Genomic DNA, 12,930 nt, shown 5'->3' with positions numbered 1-12,930 from the left:
TGTTTTTAAGTTCTTTTTATACTTTTTTTAAAACCTTTTTTTGATTATTATTTACTTTCAATAAAAACCACGTTCATTCACGGTAGACAACTGGGAGTAAGTACTCTGTTCAATTCTTCTTCTCAATCGATGATATCATGTTTAATCTTCCGTAACCCTTAATGTTCCACGCACCGTTAGAAGACAAAAAAACGAGAAGCTTTTCAAAACCAAATAAGATTATTGTTACCATATTGCTGGCATCAATCCACCTGTCCAGAAATTTTCCCGCTAGATTTGTTTCATTATCTTTTAAATACACGGAGCGTCTTTCGTGCTCAACGTAGTGGAATGATCAAAATCGTCTCATTTTGTCGATCATAATCCCCCTGCACTCTTTGAATAAGTATGAATAATCTTTTTATCCTATTCTTCTGATTATTATACCATTGCCTAGAGAAGTTCTTCATGACTGTTGAGAATAAGTTGTATTCAACCTCACAATATCAATTACAATGATATCTCTGGTTATTTGCATAGTTTTTGTGTTTTAATATTTTGGTCTGATAATTTCACTCACTTGAACTGAAAGCTTAGAGAGACAGCGCTGATGCTTATTTATATCGTGAGAACTAGACATGTTTTAATTGATTAAAGTTGTAAGAATTAAAATTTCCAGTATCAAAGTCCGTAAAAAGCACTGAGAGAATACGGGTTCACCAGTAGTTTATAAAAAAACTCACCTTATACATGTTATAGGCGGCGATGAATCACAATGACTAGATTAAAAAAAATACATGGCCATGGAAAGCACGTACCTTACCCTCTTTTAGCGAAAACTTTTTTTTTTTGCTGGTCATTTTTTAAAAACCCGAACCAATAATCCACACCCCAAAATTCGCTCCCAAGTCGCTGGTTGCGACCCCCCCCCTCGATTTACGGGAGAGGGTCGTCAGTCGCCCCCCCCCGCCGCCATCCCTAGATGGATCAAAAGCTTATGAAATCTATGATAATAGAAGTATTTATTTTTTAATGCGCTGTAAAAAATATTGGGTAAAATGTTAACCAGCAGTCCAGCACGAGGCTAATAATGTGTCCAACCAATTTGGGGCAATATTTTACCCAATGCGGAAAGCATATTGTCCAATTAGGTTTAGAAACAAGCAGCAATTTCTTTGAAATGGGCAAAATTTTCATCACACTGGATAAATAAAAATGCCCCAGAAGAAATGCCCAATGTTAATTGGACACATAATTACCCTCATGGATCATATTTAACCAATATTTTTTTAGAGTGTGCCTTGCATTTTCACCCAATATTCGGGCTATGTTGATTTTAGCTGCTTTATCAATTTCGAAATAATATAGTACTATCTAGCTTGTTCTATACACTGTAAACACACGAGCAAAAATGACTAGATGAAATAGTCAGGTAAATGCAATTAGTCATATTGGACTAACTGTTTGGTATTCACATTTGAGTAGATATCAGTTATTTCTGGCTAAAATATAAATGAAGTGGTTACAGAAATGACTAGACATACCAGTCAGCCGTATACTGACCTAGCCATTAAATTAATTCATTTTTTTAAGGCAATGTACGTAGAATTATTATTTTGTTGAGAACACCTGAGATTGGTTGAAAAATAGTACGGAATAGGATGCTGCTACTACCCCACTTTTTGTTGTTCTTTTAACGGCATATATTATCAACATCGCAGCAGAATTCTATCCACAAATTTCTGCCCCCTATCAAAGTTGCTAATCATGAACCTTGCCCCATCAATTAAGCTATTATGCTGTTGCGTATCTATTTGAAGCAGCTCCACCTGTTTAGGGCTATGATGATACATGGATGAAATGGCCACCGTGGTGATCATTATGTCATTAACCCTTGCTTCCCTTACCCAAATTGTCGCACTATAACGGTTATAACCAATGGTATGAGTAGCGAATTTCCTGATTGAAAATGGTGAGAGATAAATTGAACAATTCAATTGATTAGGCCTTCTCCTTTAGTGTTCTTTTTTGTTGTTATTTTGGGGGCATGCGGTGACGATGGCGATGATATTTTTTCTTTACTTTCTCACTGTAAAAAATATTGGGTAAAATTTTAACCAGCAAGAGGGTAACATTCTTCCCAATGCGGGAAGAATGTTGTCCAGTAAGCAGGGGCGTCGATCCATTTTTCAGATTGGGGGGGGGGAATCATGAGTCAATGTTCCAAAGGCGCTCGATCGTACAAAACACCCCCACACACTCAGACATATATTGTGTATATATATGACTCATGAGATACATACACGTATCTCACCAATTAATTAATGCGAGCGCGAAGCGCGAGCTGAAATTTTTTAGTATAGTGACCTTGAAACAGGCAAAGCGTATCTGTTTAGGACTGTTTGTAGTAACTCATGAGGAGGATATATATATCCAACAAAAGATTATTGCAAATCGAAACGGGAGTTCTTTTGAGGTTTAGAACTGAAAGCGGGACATTCTCCACCTATTCAATCATGAAAAGTATGGGTTTTTGCAACAGAAATGATGCGAGCGCGAAGCGCGAGCTGCAAATTTTTATATTCCAAACTGAAAAACGGACATGTTGAGCAAGATTTGAAATAAAGAACAATTTGTGTACATCTCAATCTTGCTTGCTGAACATTACAATCTTATTTTATTTGTGCACATCCGGAATTATTGGGGGGGGGGGGCAAAACGATATGTTTGCCCCCCCAATATTTTCAGTGGTGGGGCGATCGCCCCCTGCCCCCCCCCCCAGGATCGACGCCTCTGCCAGTAAGGTTAAAAAATAAACAGCAATAACTTTAGAATGGGCAAATTTTTCATCACACTGGATGAATAAAAATGCCCAAAAGAAATGCCCAATGTTGGCTGACACATAATTACCCTCATGAAGCACTTTTACCAAATATTTTTTGGAGTGTAGCAAAAAAAGGTGCTTTTCCTCTCAAAACTCTTCATTTTCTATACACAAAATAATTTATCATCTTTATTATTAATAGTTATCTCAAAAGGTGATATTCAATGAGAGACCACACGTACAGTTAGTGAGTTCGCTCCCCCTTTAACGTATAACAGGTGTAGATGATTCACGATTGTTATTGCCCATCATGTAATCAGAATTAGTATCGGATTTATAATTAAAGATACACCCTTTTGCAGCAAGGTCAGCCAACCTCAGACAAGGATGTAACGTTCATTATCTTGGTAAGAAACATGAATGTTCCGATGGTTTGGAGAGACTGTAACCTCTACTCACCGGGATGGGACGTGGTTTATGACAGGCGTTATCTTGGGCTAAGATCAGATACATGCTGAGATAGACCTCCTTCCCTTTCGTAAAAATAACCCTTTGCGATGTAAAAAATAGAAAATCAAGTCTGGGCAACTAAAGTTCATTACCCCTTCAAGAAATGCCTACATCATCCGAATAATGATGCACAACTACGTGCAAATATTTTATTCCTTGTAGGCCCTATGGTTGTACTGCATGCCATCCTGGATTGCATGTGGATTTGAAATAAAAGATAACTACATAGGAATTGCATGAACTGGCGTAGAAATTGGGGCTTGGAATCTATGCTACCCCCCCGCCCCCCCCCCAAAAAAAACAACCAACAACAATGTATCACAATCAAGAAAATGGGAGAGAAGGGTTATAAAAACTGATTGCGAAATGCGATATTTTCAAAAATGTCAAAAATCTATCATAAAATCGAATTTTCATTTTCAAAAGGTCAGTATATTCCTCGCTCGCTTATGACTTTTAAGAAATTTTATCACCACGTCATGTTATACCCGCTCTTCTTCTTTTTTTTTTAGATGGGGTGATCATTACTCCACTCAATAAATGTAAAGATGATGTGTGAAAGAGAGAGAGAGCAGATGTACTCAGAATTGTTTAACCAACCCAAAAGTTGGTTAATTCTGGCTTTTTATATAGGCCAGCAGCCAGGATTTTGTTTTGGAGGGGGGGGGGGGGGGTGTCTGAATTATAAGCTTGGTATTTTCTAGTTTCAGATCCTGCTTTCGCCAATATACGAGGGCTGGAATCTAAACTAAAGACTGAAGTTTTTTTGTATTTTTTACTTTATTCTTAAAAACTTGATAAGGAACTGATTTTTTTTTACTTTTAGGCAAACTATGCGAGTGCGATTGGTTGGGATTTATAAACTGAATGTGGAAGAGCTGTGACTGTTTTACAGGATGTGTTTTTAAAAGGCAATACGTCAGAAATACGAAACATGTTCTGATGTTCGCACAAGATAGATCTCCCTTGTCTGATGCACTTTCAAAACTTATATCGTATTCTCTTCATCAAAGCACAAGGGAACTCTTTCAATTTTGATTGGAGGCACGTGTGAAAGAAAGCCAACACTCGTTGCCAGGCAACCGACAGGAAGTCCATTTCCCCTCAAGCCAAAATTGCAAACCCGTCTAGAAGATCTGTCATGTCTTTTCAAAGTTTTTCTTCGACGGTCGTGCACTGGAAGGAAGAAAGAGCTGAAAGCCAAGGGTCGGAAGTTGTGCTTCCAATACAAATACTTCCTCCGGGGGCTACATCATGTTGACTGATGAAATCATACACAGTACAAACAAATCATCTACTTATTCTAGATTCTTGTGAAACTGACTCAAATTCTTAAACATGACCAGATTTTACTCTAGTATCTTGACAAAGACATAAGAATCACAGGGACAAACATTCACCAAAACATTGCTAGTTCTGACCAATCATTATTTTGACCGAGTGATTAATTATGCAGTATCAATTTATAAATTTCCATCTTCTATTTAGCACGGTAAGATTCCATTTGAACTGTAGCTTGTCAGTGGAAACTAGCAAATTCTATTACGATTTTGATTACACAAATAGTATGGATAGTTGGATATCGTTCGCCCCCACATTTTTTTTCTGAATGTACATTGTTTTATGTTGTGCATACATTCACAAACAGACTAATTATGTTAGATAATCAGTTTTAAGGATGTAGGATTAGGAAGCAACCGATTATGTAACATCCCCACTCCCCGCACTATCATCTCCCCGAGTCACGTGATGTCAAGTGATGTCACGGGACCTTTGCATTCAATTTTGAAGGACAATGCATGAAAAATTAGAATGATGGATCCGATTCCCGCGCACTCACTTTAGTCCATTGTGATCATCATAATATCTATAATTAGATTGAATAAAAAGTACAATATCCACAATAAAAAGGAAAAAAGGAAAGATTCAAGTAAAGATCATGACCATGTTGATAAGCATGATTTGAACTGAACAAAGGGTCCCTGATCCATAATGCTTATTATGATCAATGTCACGCTACGTGTTACCTTTCTTCAAACAACTTTAATCTAATAATCATCATCTCATCGGACATAATCATATCTTTGCTGTAAAAAAAGTACATGTGAAGCTTAAAGGCCTGCCTAATTTGGAACAAGGGTGTTGCATTATAATCTAACAAAATACAAAATACCTGAAAATTAATTTTCTTACTCGAAGTATAAATTCATACATGGTATAGTAAAAAATTTCATATCTGTCATTTCTGTCATGTCTGTCTTCCTGTGACAGAACTTAAAAAAAAATCAAATGTTGAAATGACTGTGGATGGCAAGTAAAACAATTATCACATATTTGTATAATTAGCTAGAGAGCGATAGAAATTGATAAATCCCGCTATTAGATTATGTAAATCAACATTCTAACTAAAAATTCAAAGTTCAAACATGGGAAACCAATAGACATTTTATGAATAGCAGTTTCACATCTATATCCTTTGGCATGTTTGATGTATCCATCGGTCTGTAAACAGCTCTGCTGATTCGTGTATACGCTTTGTGTGTGTTTTATCTTGTTATAAGTATAATGAAAATATGTATCTCAGGTTAAAGAAAAGAAGAAAACAAGAATGGAAATCAATGATCCATGATTGTAAATTCCTTTCCATGTCAAGGGCGGTCAAAGAATAATGATGTATTTATATTTTTAATAGAATCTAACAAATTGTCAATCAATCTTTTGAAAGCCCAATTTTATGTTGTTTAGCAACTCTGCTAGTAATCTTCCTGGCATCTTGATCAATGTTGACACCATTCTTGAGAAAGTCATACTCCACTAAATTTGTAGGAATTACTATAGATGAAAAACATCTTGGAAATTCATGTGCACCTTGACAGCATAAATATGTCAAACTATTTCCAGAAGTATCGGAACAATTAACAAAATTTAAGATATCATTTCCCATCTTCAACTTTCTTAATCCTATACCGTATCTTAATGACGGCATCCTTGCGAGAGGAAACGCTTCCAAAGTCCGTCTTGACAGACTTTTATTTAATAGCTTAAAAAAAATCCGTATAATATCAAAATATATTTTTTTTCATCACACTAATCCACACTTATTTTCTATGCCAATAAAATATTGCAAGTCGACGATCTTTTTTTTACTTTCAAATAGGACAATTTATATTCAAATACAACAACACAAAAAATCCCCCCCCCCAAATGTATTCCCTAAAAACAGCTCCATACCCAATTAACAAGAAATTTAGACTCTTTTCGCATTCCATTGGCATGATTGACAAGAATGTTTCTTACAAATAAGATATTTACGTTTATTGACACTAAATTCTGGAATTCATTAGATGACAGCTCAAAGGTACCCAAAGCTTGCATGGATAATTGAAAAACATATTGCTTTCCAAATACATTTCACCTCAAAATTGATTGACTTGCATATACACCCTTCTATCCTTTTGTTCGCTCCCTTTCTTTTTTTTCTTTCACATCAGCTTTTTTCATTCTTAGACTTGTCCACTGTCATATCAATAACTTTAACCTTATAGTGTAATCACTGGGTGTGTCTTTTGTCTTTATCCACTGTGACATATCCTATTTTTTACCTTGTAATTATCTAATTATGTAATCAGTCTAAACAGTCTAAACAGTGTTGGCTAATCATGTAGTTTATTTTATGAAAAAGCAATGATATTAGTATCATACTATTCGTATTCTTTTAGGGACCTAGAAGTATATACAAACCCTAATTTTAATTTGAGTTCCACCATTTTCGTTTTTCCTCAGAAACCTCTTTTTCAACTTATTGTAATTAGTTATTGAATATTTGTTATTTTTCTAGACATGTTTACCGTTTCCACTTTATAATGTAATCCAATTATACTTTGTTTATCATGCATGTATGTTATTCTTTGTTTATCATGAATTGTAAATGAAAACAAGAACAGGAAAAAATAAATTCTAATCAAATCAAACAAATATGTTGTTGATACAAAACCTGTCTGGTCAGGAATGTAATAGAATTTTCAAATCTCTACCACTATCTAAGGCTAGGTTTCTTAGATAGAGAGAGAGGGGGGGGGGGTCAACTCCCTCAGATCGTGTTAATATTTGCAAAATATCATAATGGTTTATTCGAATGGAATGAGACGTGGTTAGGAAACAAAACTTTAAATGGATTCATCTTCTCTAAGATATGATACAGAAACGTCAATCAGTTTGACATTGTTTTGGATGTGTAATTTTTGCCTCATGTGTGACTGCGGATTGATTATTATGACATGAATAATATAGAATATTGTAAATGGGATTCTTTTAGAGTTATTTCTTCTTGCGTGTCCGCATTTCAGGGAATAAATCGTGTTCGGTTCCCTCTGATGTTTCGCACCAATTCACATGATTCGGTTCTTAAATGATTTACCCAAGTAAGTCCATGCATGTTATGATTCATCCAGTAAACTCAAGGGGCCTGTTGCATAAAACTTTTTACCTAAGAAAACTCCGGTAAAAACTGAAAACTAAGGTTAATCTGATTTCTGCCATTGACTTTAACACAGGGCAAAAACTCCAGTAAAACAACCTGAGTTTTCTCAGGTAAAAAGTTTTATGCAACGGGCCCCAGATATATTAATCAGTTATGAATCTTTTACACTGAAATTTTTTGAAAATTTTAAAGTAGAAACCCCGGGTAGAAACTCACTATTCTCTGTAGTCGCGACGTTACACCAACCACTGTTGGCTTCATCAGTGAGGTGACTTGTATGTTGCGGATACGTAGCCTGATAAATCAAAATTGATAGCTCAACATACATGACATGCTTTTGTTTACGTCAGACGATAGCATGGAACTATGGATATAACATGAACAATGATGAAGTTCGAATCAAGGTGATATATTTTTTCTTTTATATTTAATGGTTATGATATTGAAAGAAAACGCCTTACAAATTATATATTTCAGGTCACTGGGCGAAGGTCATATGTAATTCAAGGTCAACAAACTTACAAGTATTTTGTATTATGAAATGAATGTTCAAAACATTCTTCACCTTAGTTGTTTTCAAAATCAGTACTGCCATAAAAATGATCTGTTTCTATATTGAATGTTGTAATGAAGGTGAGACTGCCAGAGGCATTCCATTTGTAGTTTTCTTTATTTTAGTTGGGGGTCAGTCATCCAAATTGCAATGTTTGTTTGATTGTATTTATTTCATTGATAACGCCACAAAGATACTTGATCGAGACAATATAATAATAATAATATGCAATTTTTATATAGCGCTTAATACAAATGTTTCTAAGCGCTGCATACTATTACCCCGGCTTTAGCACGGCTACCCTGATCGGGCGCATCAAGCATTTAAAGAATTCCTTCCTACCGGGTACCCATTTACTACACCTGGGTCGAGAGTGGCAAATGAAGATAAACGCCTTGACAAAGGACGCTACTGCTGTGATGGGATTTAATTAATTCGAACAGACATAGCTAAAGCGAAAATATTGTAATCTGCGCACCCTTTATTTCAAAATTTCCTGTTTGCATTCTCCCATTGAGAAAGAGAGAGAGAGAAAGAGAGAGAGAGGGGGGGGGGGGGGGATCATGGCTCCACCAATATTATTGCAGCGCATGGGGTGGACCCGATTACCAATGTATATATTTTCATCTGTCGTCAGATCCTTCTCATGTGTTTAACATCATGAACATGGAATGAGATAAAAGATAGCACGTCAAGGTTGACCTCATGTATAGGTCAGTTGCATGAATGTTTGGGGTATGTTTATTACATGTCATGTATGTTTAACTATATGGATGCATGAAATATAATTTGACAGATCTATCACATTTAACAACATTGCTTTGGTTCTGTTAAACCTGCAACTTATGGGGGGGGGGGGACTTTTGCTCCCTATAAACTAAGAACCCGGACTAAAAAATGCCAAATACCAAAATGCTTGGTAAAATTATCGGAAAGTATTTGTATCTTTATCGAATTCCTGGTCGATAAGACTTATTCTTTTTAATTAATTATTATTGGTTTGTTGCACGCTGGTTTGCTTTCTTGGAATTGTTGTTTCAAAATAGCAGACAGTACCTATAACTCAGCGCCCTCAAATATTGATTTCCCCATGTTACGTCATGCAGCGAGATATAAGCGTATATTAATCGGGCATTCTTTATGGATTGTTAATACAAGAGGAAGGGGCTCGGCGATAATTCACTACTCTGAAAAGTACTCGTAATCGAAACCAACACATAGAATTTTGAAAATTTCGAAAAGACGCTTTGGTTTCGATTTAGGATTTATCATTAGGAAATGATGAGGGGTACGTGCCAGGTACCCTCTCCAACTTAGATTGATTCGGAGCAATGGTGTATCGAGGCAAAAAGTTTGAGGGTACCAAACATCGCGTATGGGACTAAATTTCTAAAAATATTGTGATAGAGCGAAGTGAGCCAGCAAAAATGTTGATCTTTTAAATACAAAAGTCTAATTTTCTGATAGATGTCAACATACTCAGAAAATGATCATGATTTCACCCCTTTCACTTCATTTCCTTTCTTTTTCTTTCTATTTGGTCGTGAAACTTTCGGAAGATCATGGCCCCACAAGCTCACCCTCTCTCATATCTGTTCGCCAGTGATTTAAAGGTCTGTAATCTAATCGCCAGTGATTTAAAGGTCAGACCAGGGATATGCATATCCCTGGTCAGACAGAACTGCGTGCATGGGATCGCTTTAAACTGTTTCAAGGTTAATGATCGAAACACTAATCTGATTTTAATGATGTCGCTATCTCTCGCACACTAATAATGATGGGATTCCAATTATTACACACTAAAAATATTGGGTACAATTTTAACCAGCAGGAGGCTAATTATGTTTCCAACCAATTTGGGGCAGTATTTTACCCAATGCGTGAAGCATATTGTCCTGTGATGTTTCAAAGAGTCAGCAGCAATTACTTTAGAATGGGGAAATTTTATCACACAAAAAAAATTCCCCAAAGAAATGCCCGATGTTGGTTGGACACATAATTACCCTCATGGAGCATTTTACCCAATATTTTTTTTACAGTGTATGGTATCAGGATAATTTTACACTCAATCTGTCAATTAATGCTAGACATATTCAGTCGTGAATCAAAACTATGCAACAAGGAATATTAAATAGTGAGTGGATGACGCCATCAGTCTCCTCATTTACATACTGACCAGGATGATGTGATAACTGTTAATGTGCAATTAAGCGAAACTTTAAATGTCAGAACTTTCTTATTTTTGATCAGCATTATGTCTGTTTATAGTGTTCTCTTTTTATCTAGGGGTCCGTTGCAGAAAGAGTTGCGTTTAAACGCAAGTCAAAATATCAATCGCAAGTCCCAAATGCGCGCTGTTGATTGGTTGAAAATCAAGTTGCGCATGATTTTTAGAGTTGCGATTGATTGCAACTCTTTCTGCAACGGGCCCCAGAACAACTTTGTAGTGGGATGGACTTGATATTTAAGAGCACACCAAAGGGGTAAACAACAGCAATACGTTATAAAAAAAATTAGCTTATCTCGCGGTCTTGTGGGCCATGTCTATTGCCATTCCTAAAAATGATTTGAATCTTAAACTTTCTACAAGCACCCCACCCCCTTTACTATTGTTTCACTTGAAACAGGTCAAAAAATTGTCATCAGGTTTTAACAAAATTTTGTTTTATATCATTTGGCTTTCCTGCATGTAGGCTTGCCATAAATCGGCATATTTTCTTGAAATCCGATCGCGTCAAGGTTGAAAATGACGGAATGTGGCATTGGTAAGCTAAAGATGGAGAAAATAACGTGCTTCATTGATTACTGTGATTAGCCGAAGATGTACATGTATATTTATATTTCACCAAGATCATATGGTGTGAATTTTGAAGATTATCTGCCCAATTTAGTCATGATCCCTCGGTTGCCAGATCATTAACCCAGGACGACCTACAAGGCGGGCACCCTCCCTGACAATTTTTTCCTTTTTTTTATTTTGTTACGCTAGATGTTCACTTAGGAGCAAATATCAAGTTAAAAATCCATTTCAATTTTGGCTCGTTGGAAGTGTCAAGGATTCCATTATCACGGTCAATCCTTCTTCCACTTGGTTTGACAGAAAAAGAAGTAATACTCTAACTCATGATTTACCCCATCTGTTGGGAAAAAAATTATTATTTTATTCCTCATGTTTCAAACCATTTTGTAATGTTTGTACGACGTGATGGTATGGGTTGTATGCAGCTTGCATTTTAAAACACGTCCTCTGATGATAATGATACACCCCCGTCGCCATGGTAACACACAGCTTTTCCGTCAGTATTCTCAGAAAAAATATAATACAGTATCCTTTATAGTCAAACCTTGTTGCAAGACCTGTTGCCTCGATTCATACCGATGACCTATCTATCGATTTCGGATGCTGCAGTTTTGGCGGGGACACTGAAAATATGTGCAATGTTTTTTGGTCAAATTCTTCAAAAATTCAAATATTTCTCCATTCCACACAGTCAGGTTCACGATGGGAACGTCAAATCTTGTGATAATGCCGTTGACATTTGGTCGGGGTTGGGGTGGATCTCAAACATATTGGCACAAGATGATGTAGAGACCCGCTTTGATGTTTGCCTAGAAACGCCTGTGACCAGTGGCGTAACTACGGGGGGGGGCATGGGGGGGGCACGTGCCCCCCCATCGGCTGCCCCCCCAAAAAAAAAGGGAAAAGGAGAAAAAGAGGGAAAAAGGAAGAGAAACGTAGTGGGGGAAAGAAAAAATTGTTGTTTATCATAGTGTTATATTATATTATATAACATAAGAAGCATTTTTTCACAACTTTATGAAACATTATTTGCTTAATTGTGTCTTCATTGTTCCTGGTGCTCGCATAGACTTTTTAACGAGATATATAAACCTGCTGTACTAAAGCCTCCCGTTTTCAAATCAATATACAACAAAATAATATATTTCCTCGCAATTAGAGTTATTATTGTTTTAAGTAGTGATATATTCTTATTTTTCATGACTACTGAAAGTTATTGCCCTATTTTAAGGTCTTAATATAAAACATTTCCTGTCCGTGCTAACGTTCGCATTAGTGGATTGGTGAGATTTTTGCTCTTCATTAACTCCTAAAATCAGTCCTTAAAATGTCAATTTTTCTGATCTGAATATCAAAAAATTTTAACTCGCGCTTCGCGCTCGCATCATTTGGTTAGTGAAATACGTGGGGTCTTAGTGAATTCCTACAAACAAGCCTTGGAATGTCCCTCTTCATGTCTGAATTTCCTAGATTTTCAGCTCGCGCTTCGCGCTCGCAGTATTTCATTAGTGAGATGCGTATAATAATCATGATTACAATGACTTCAAAAAGTGCTCCATGTGTTTAGATGTAATTCTAACAAAATCAGCAAGCGCTTGGCACTCGCATTAGATGACTATGGTAAGAAATGTATACTCTGACTTAATGGATTCGTAACTATAGTCCTTAAAATATCCATGTTTGTGGTCAATATATACAAAAATTTCAGCTCGCGCTTCGCGCTCGCATCATTTGGTTAGTCAAATACGTAGGGTCTTAGAGAATTCCTACAAACAACCCTTAGA

Source organism: Lytechinus variegatus, chromosome 2 (assembly GCF_018143015.1).
Source record: "Lytechinus variegatus isolate NC3 chromosome 2, Lvar_3.0, whole genome shotgun sequence".
In the NCBI taxonomy this organism is placed as follows: Eukaryota; Metazoa; Echinodermata; class Echinoidea; order Temnopleuroida; family Toxopneustidae; genus Lytechinus; species Lytechinus variegatus.
The sequence above is the reverse complement of the archived record's forward strand: the minus strand, read 5'-3'. Positions refer to the sequence as shown.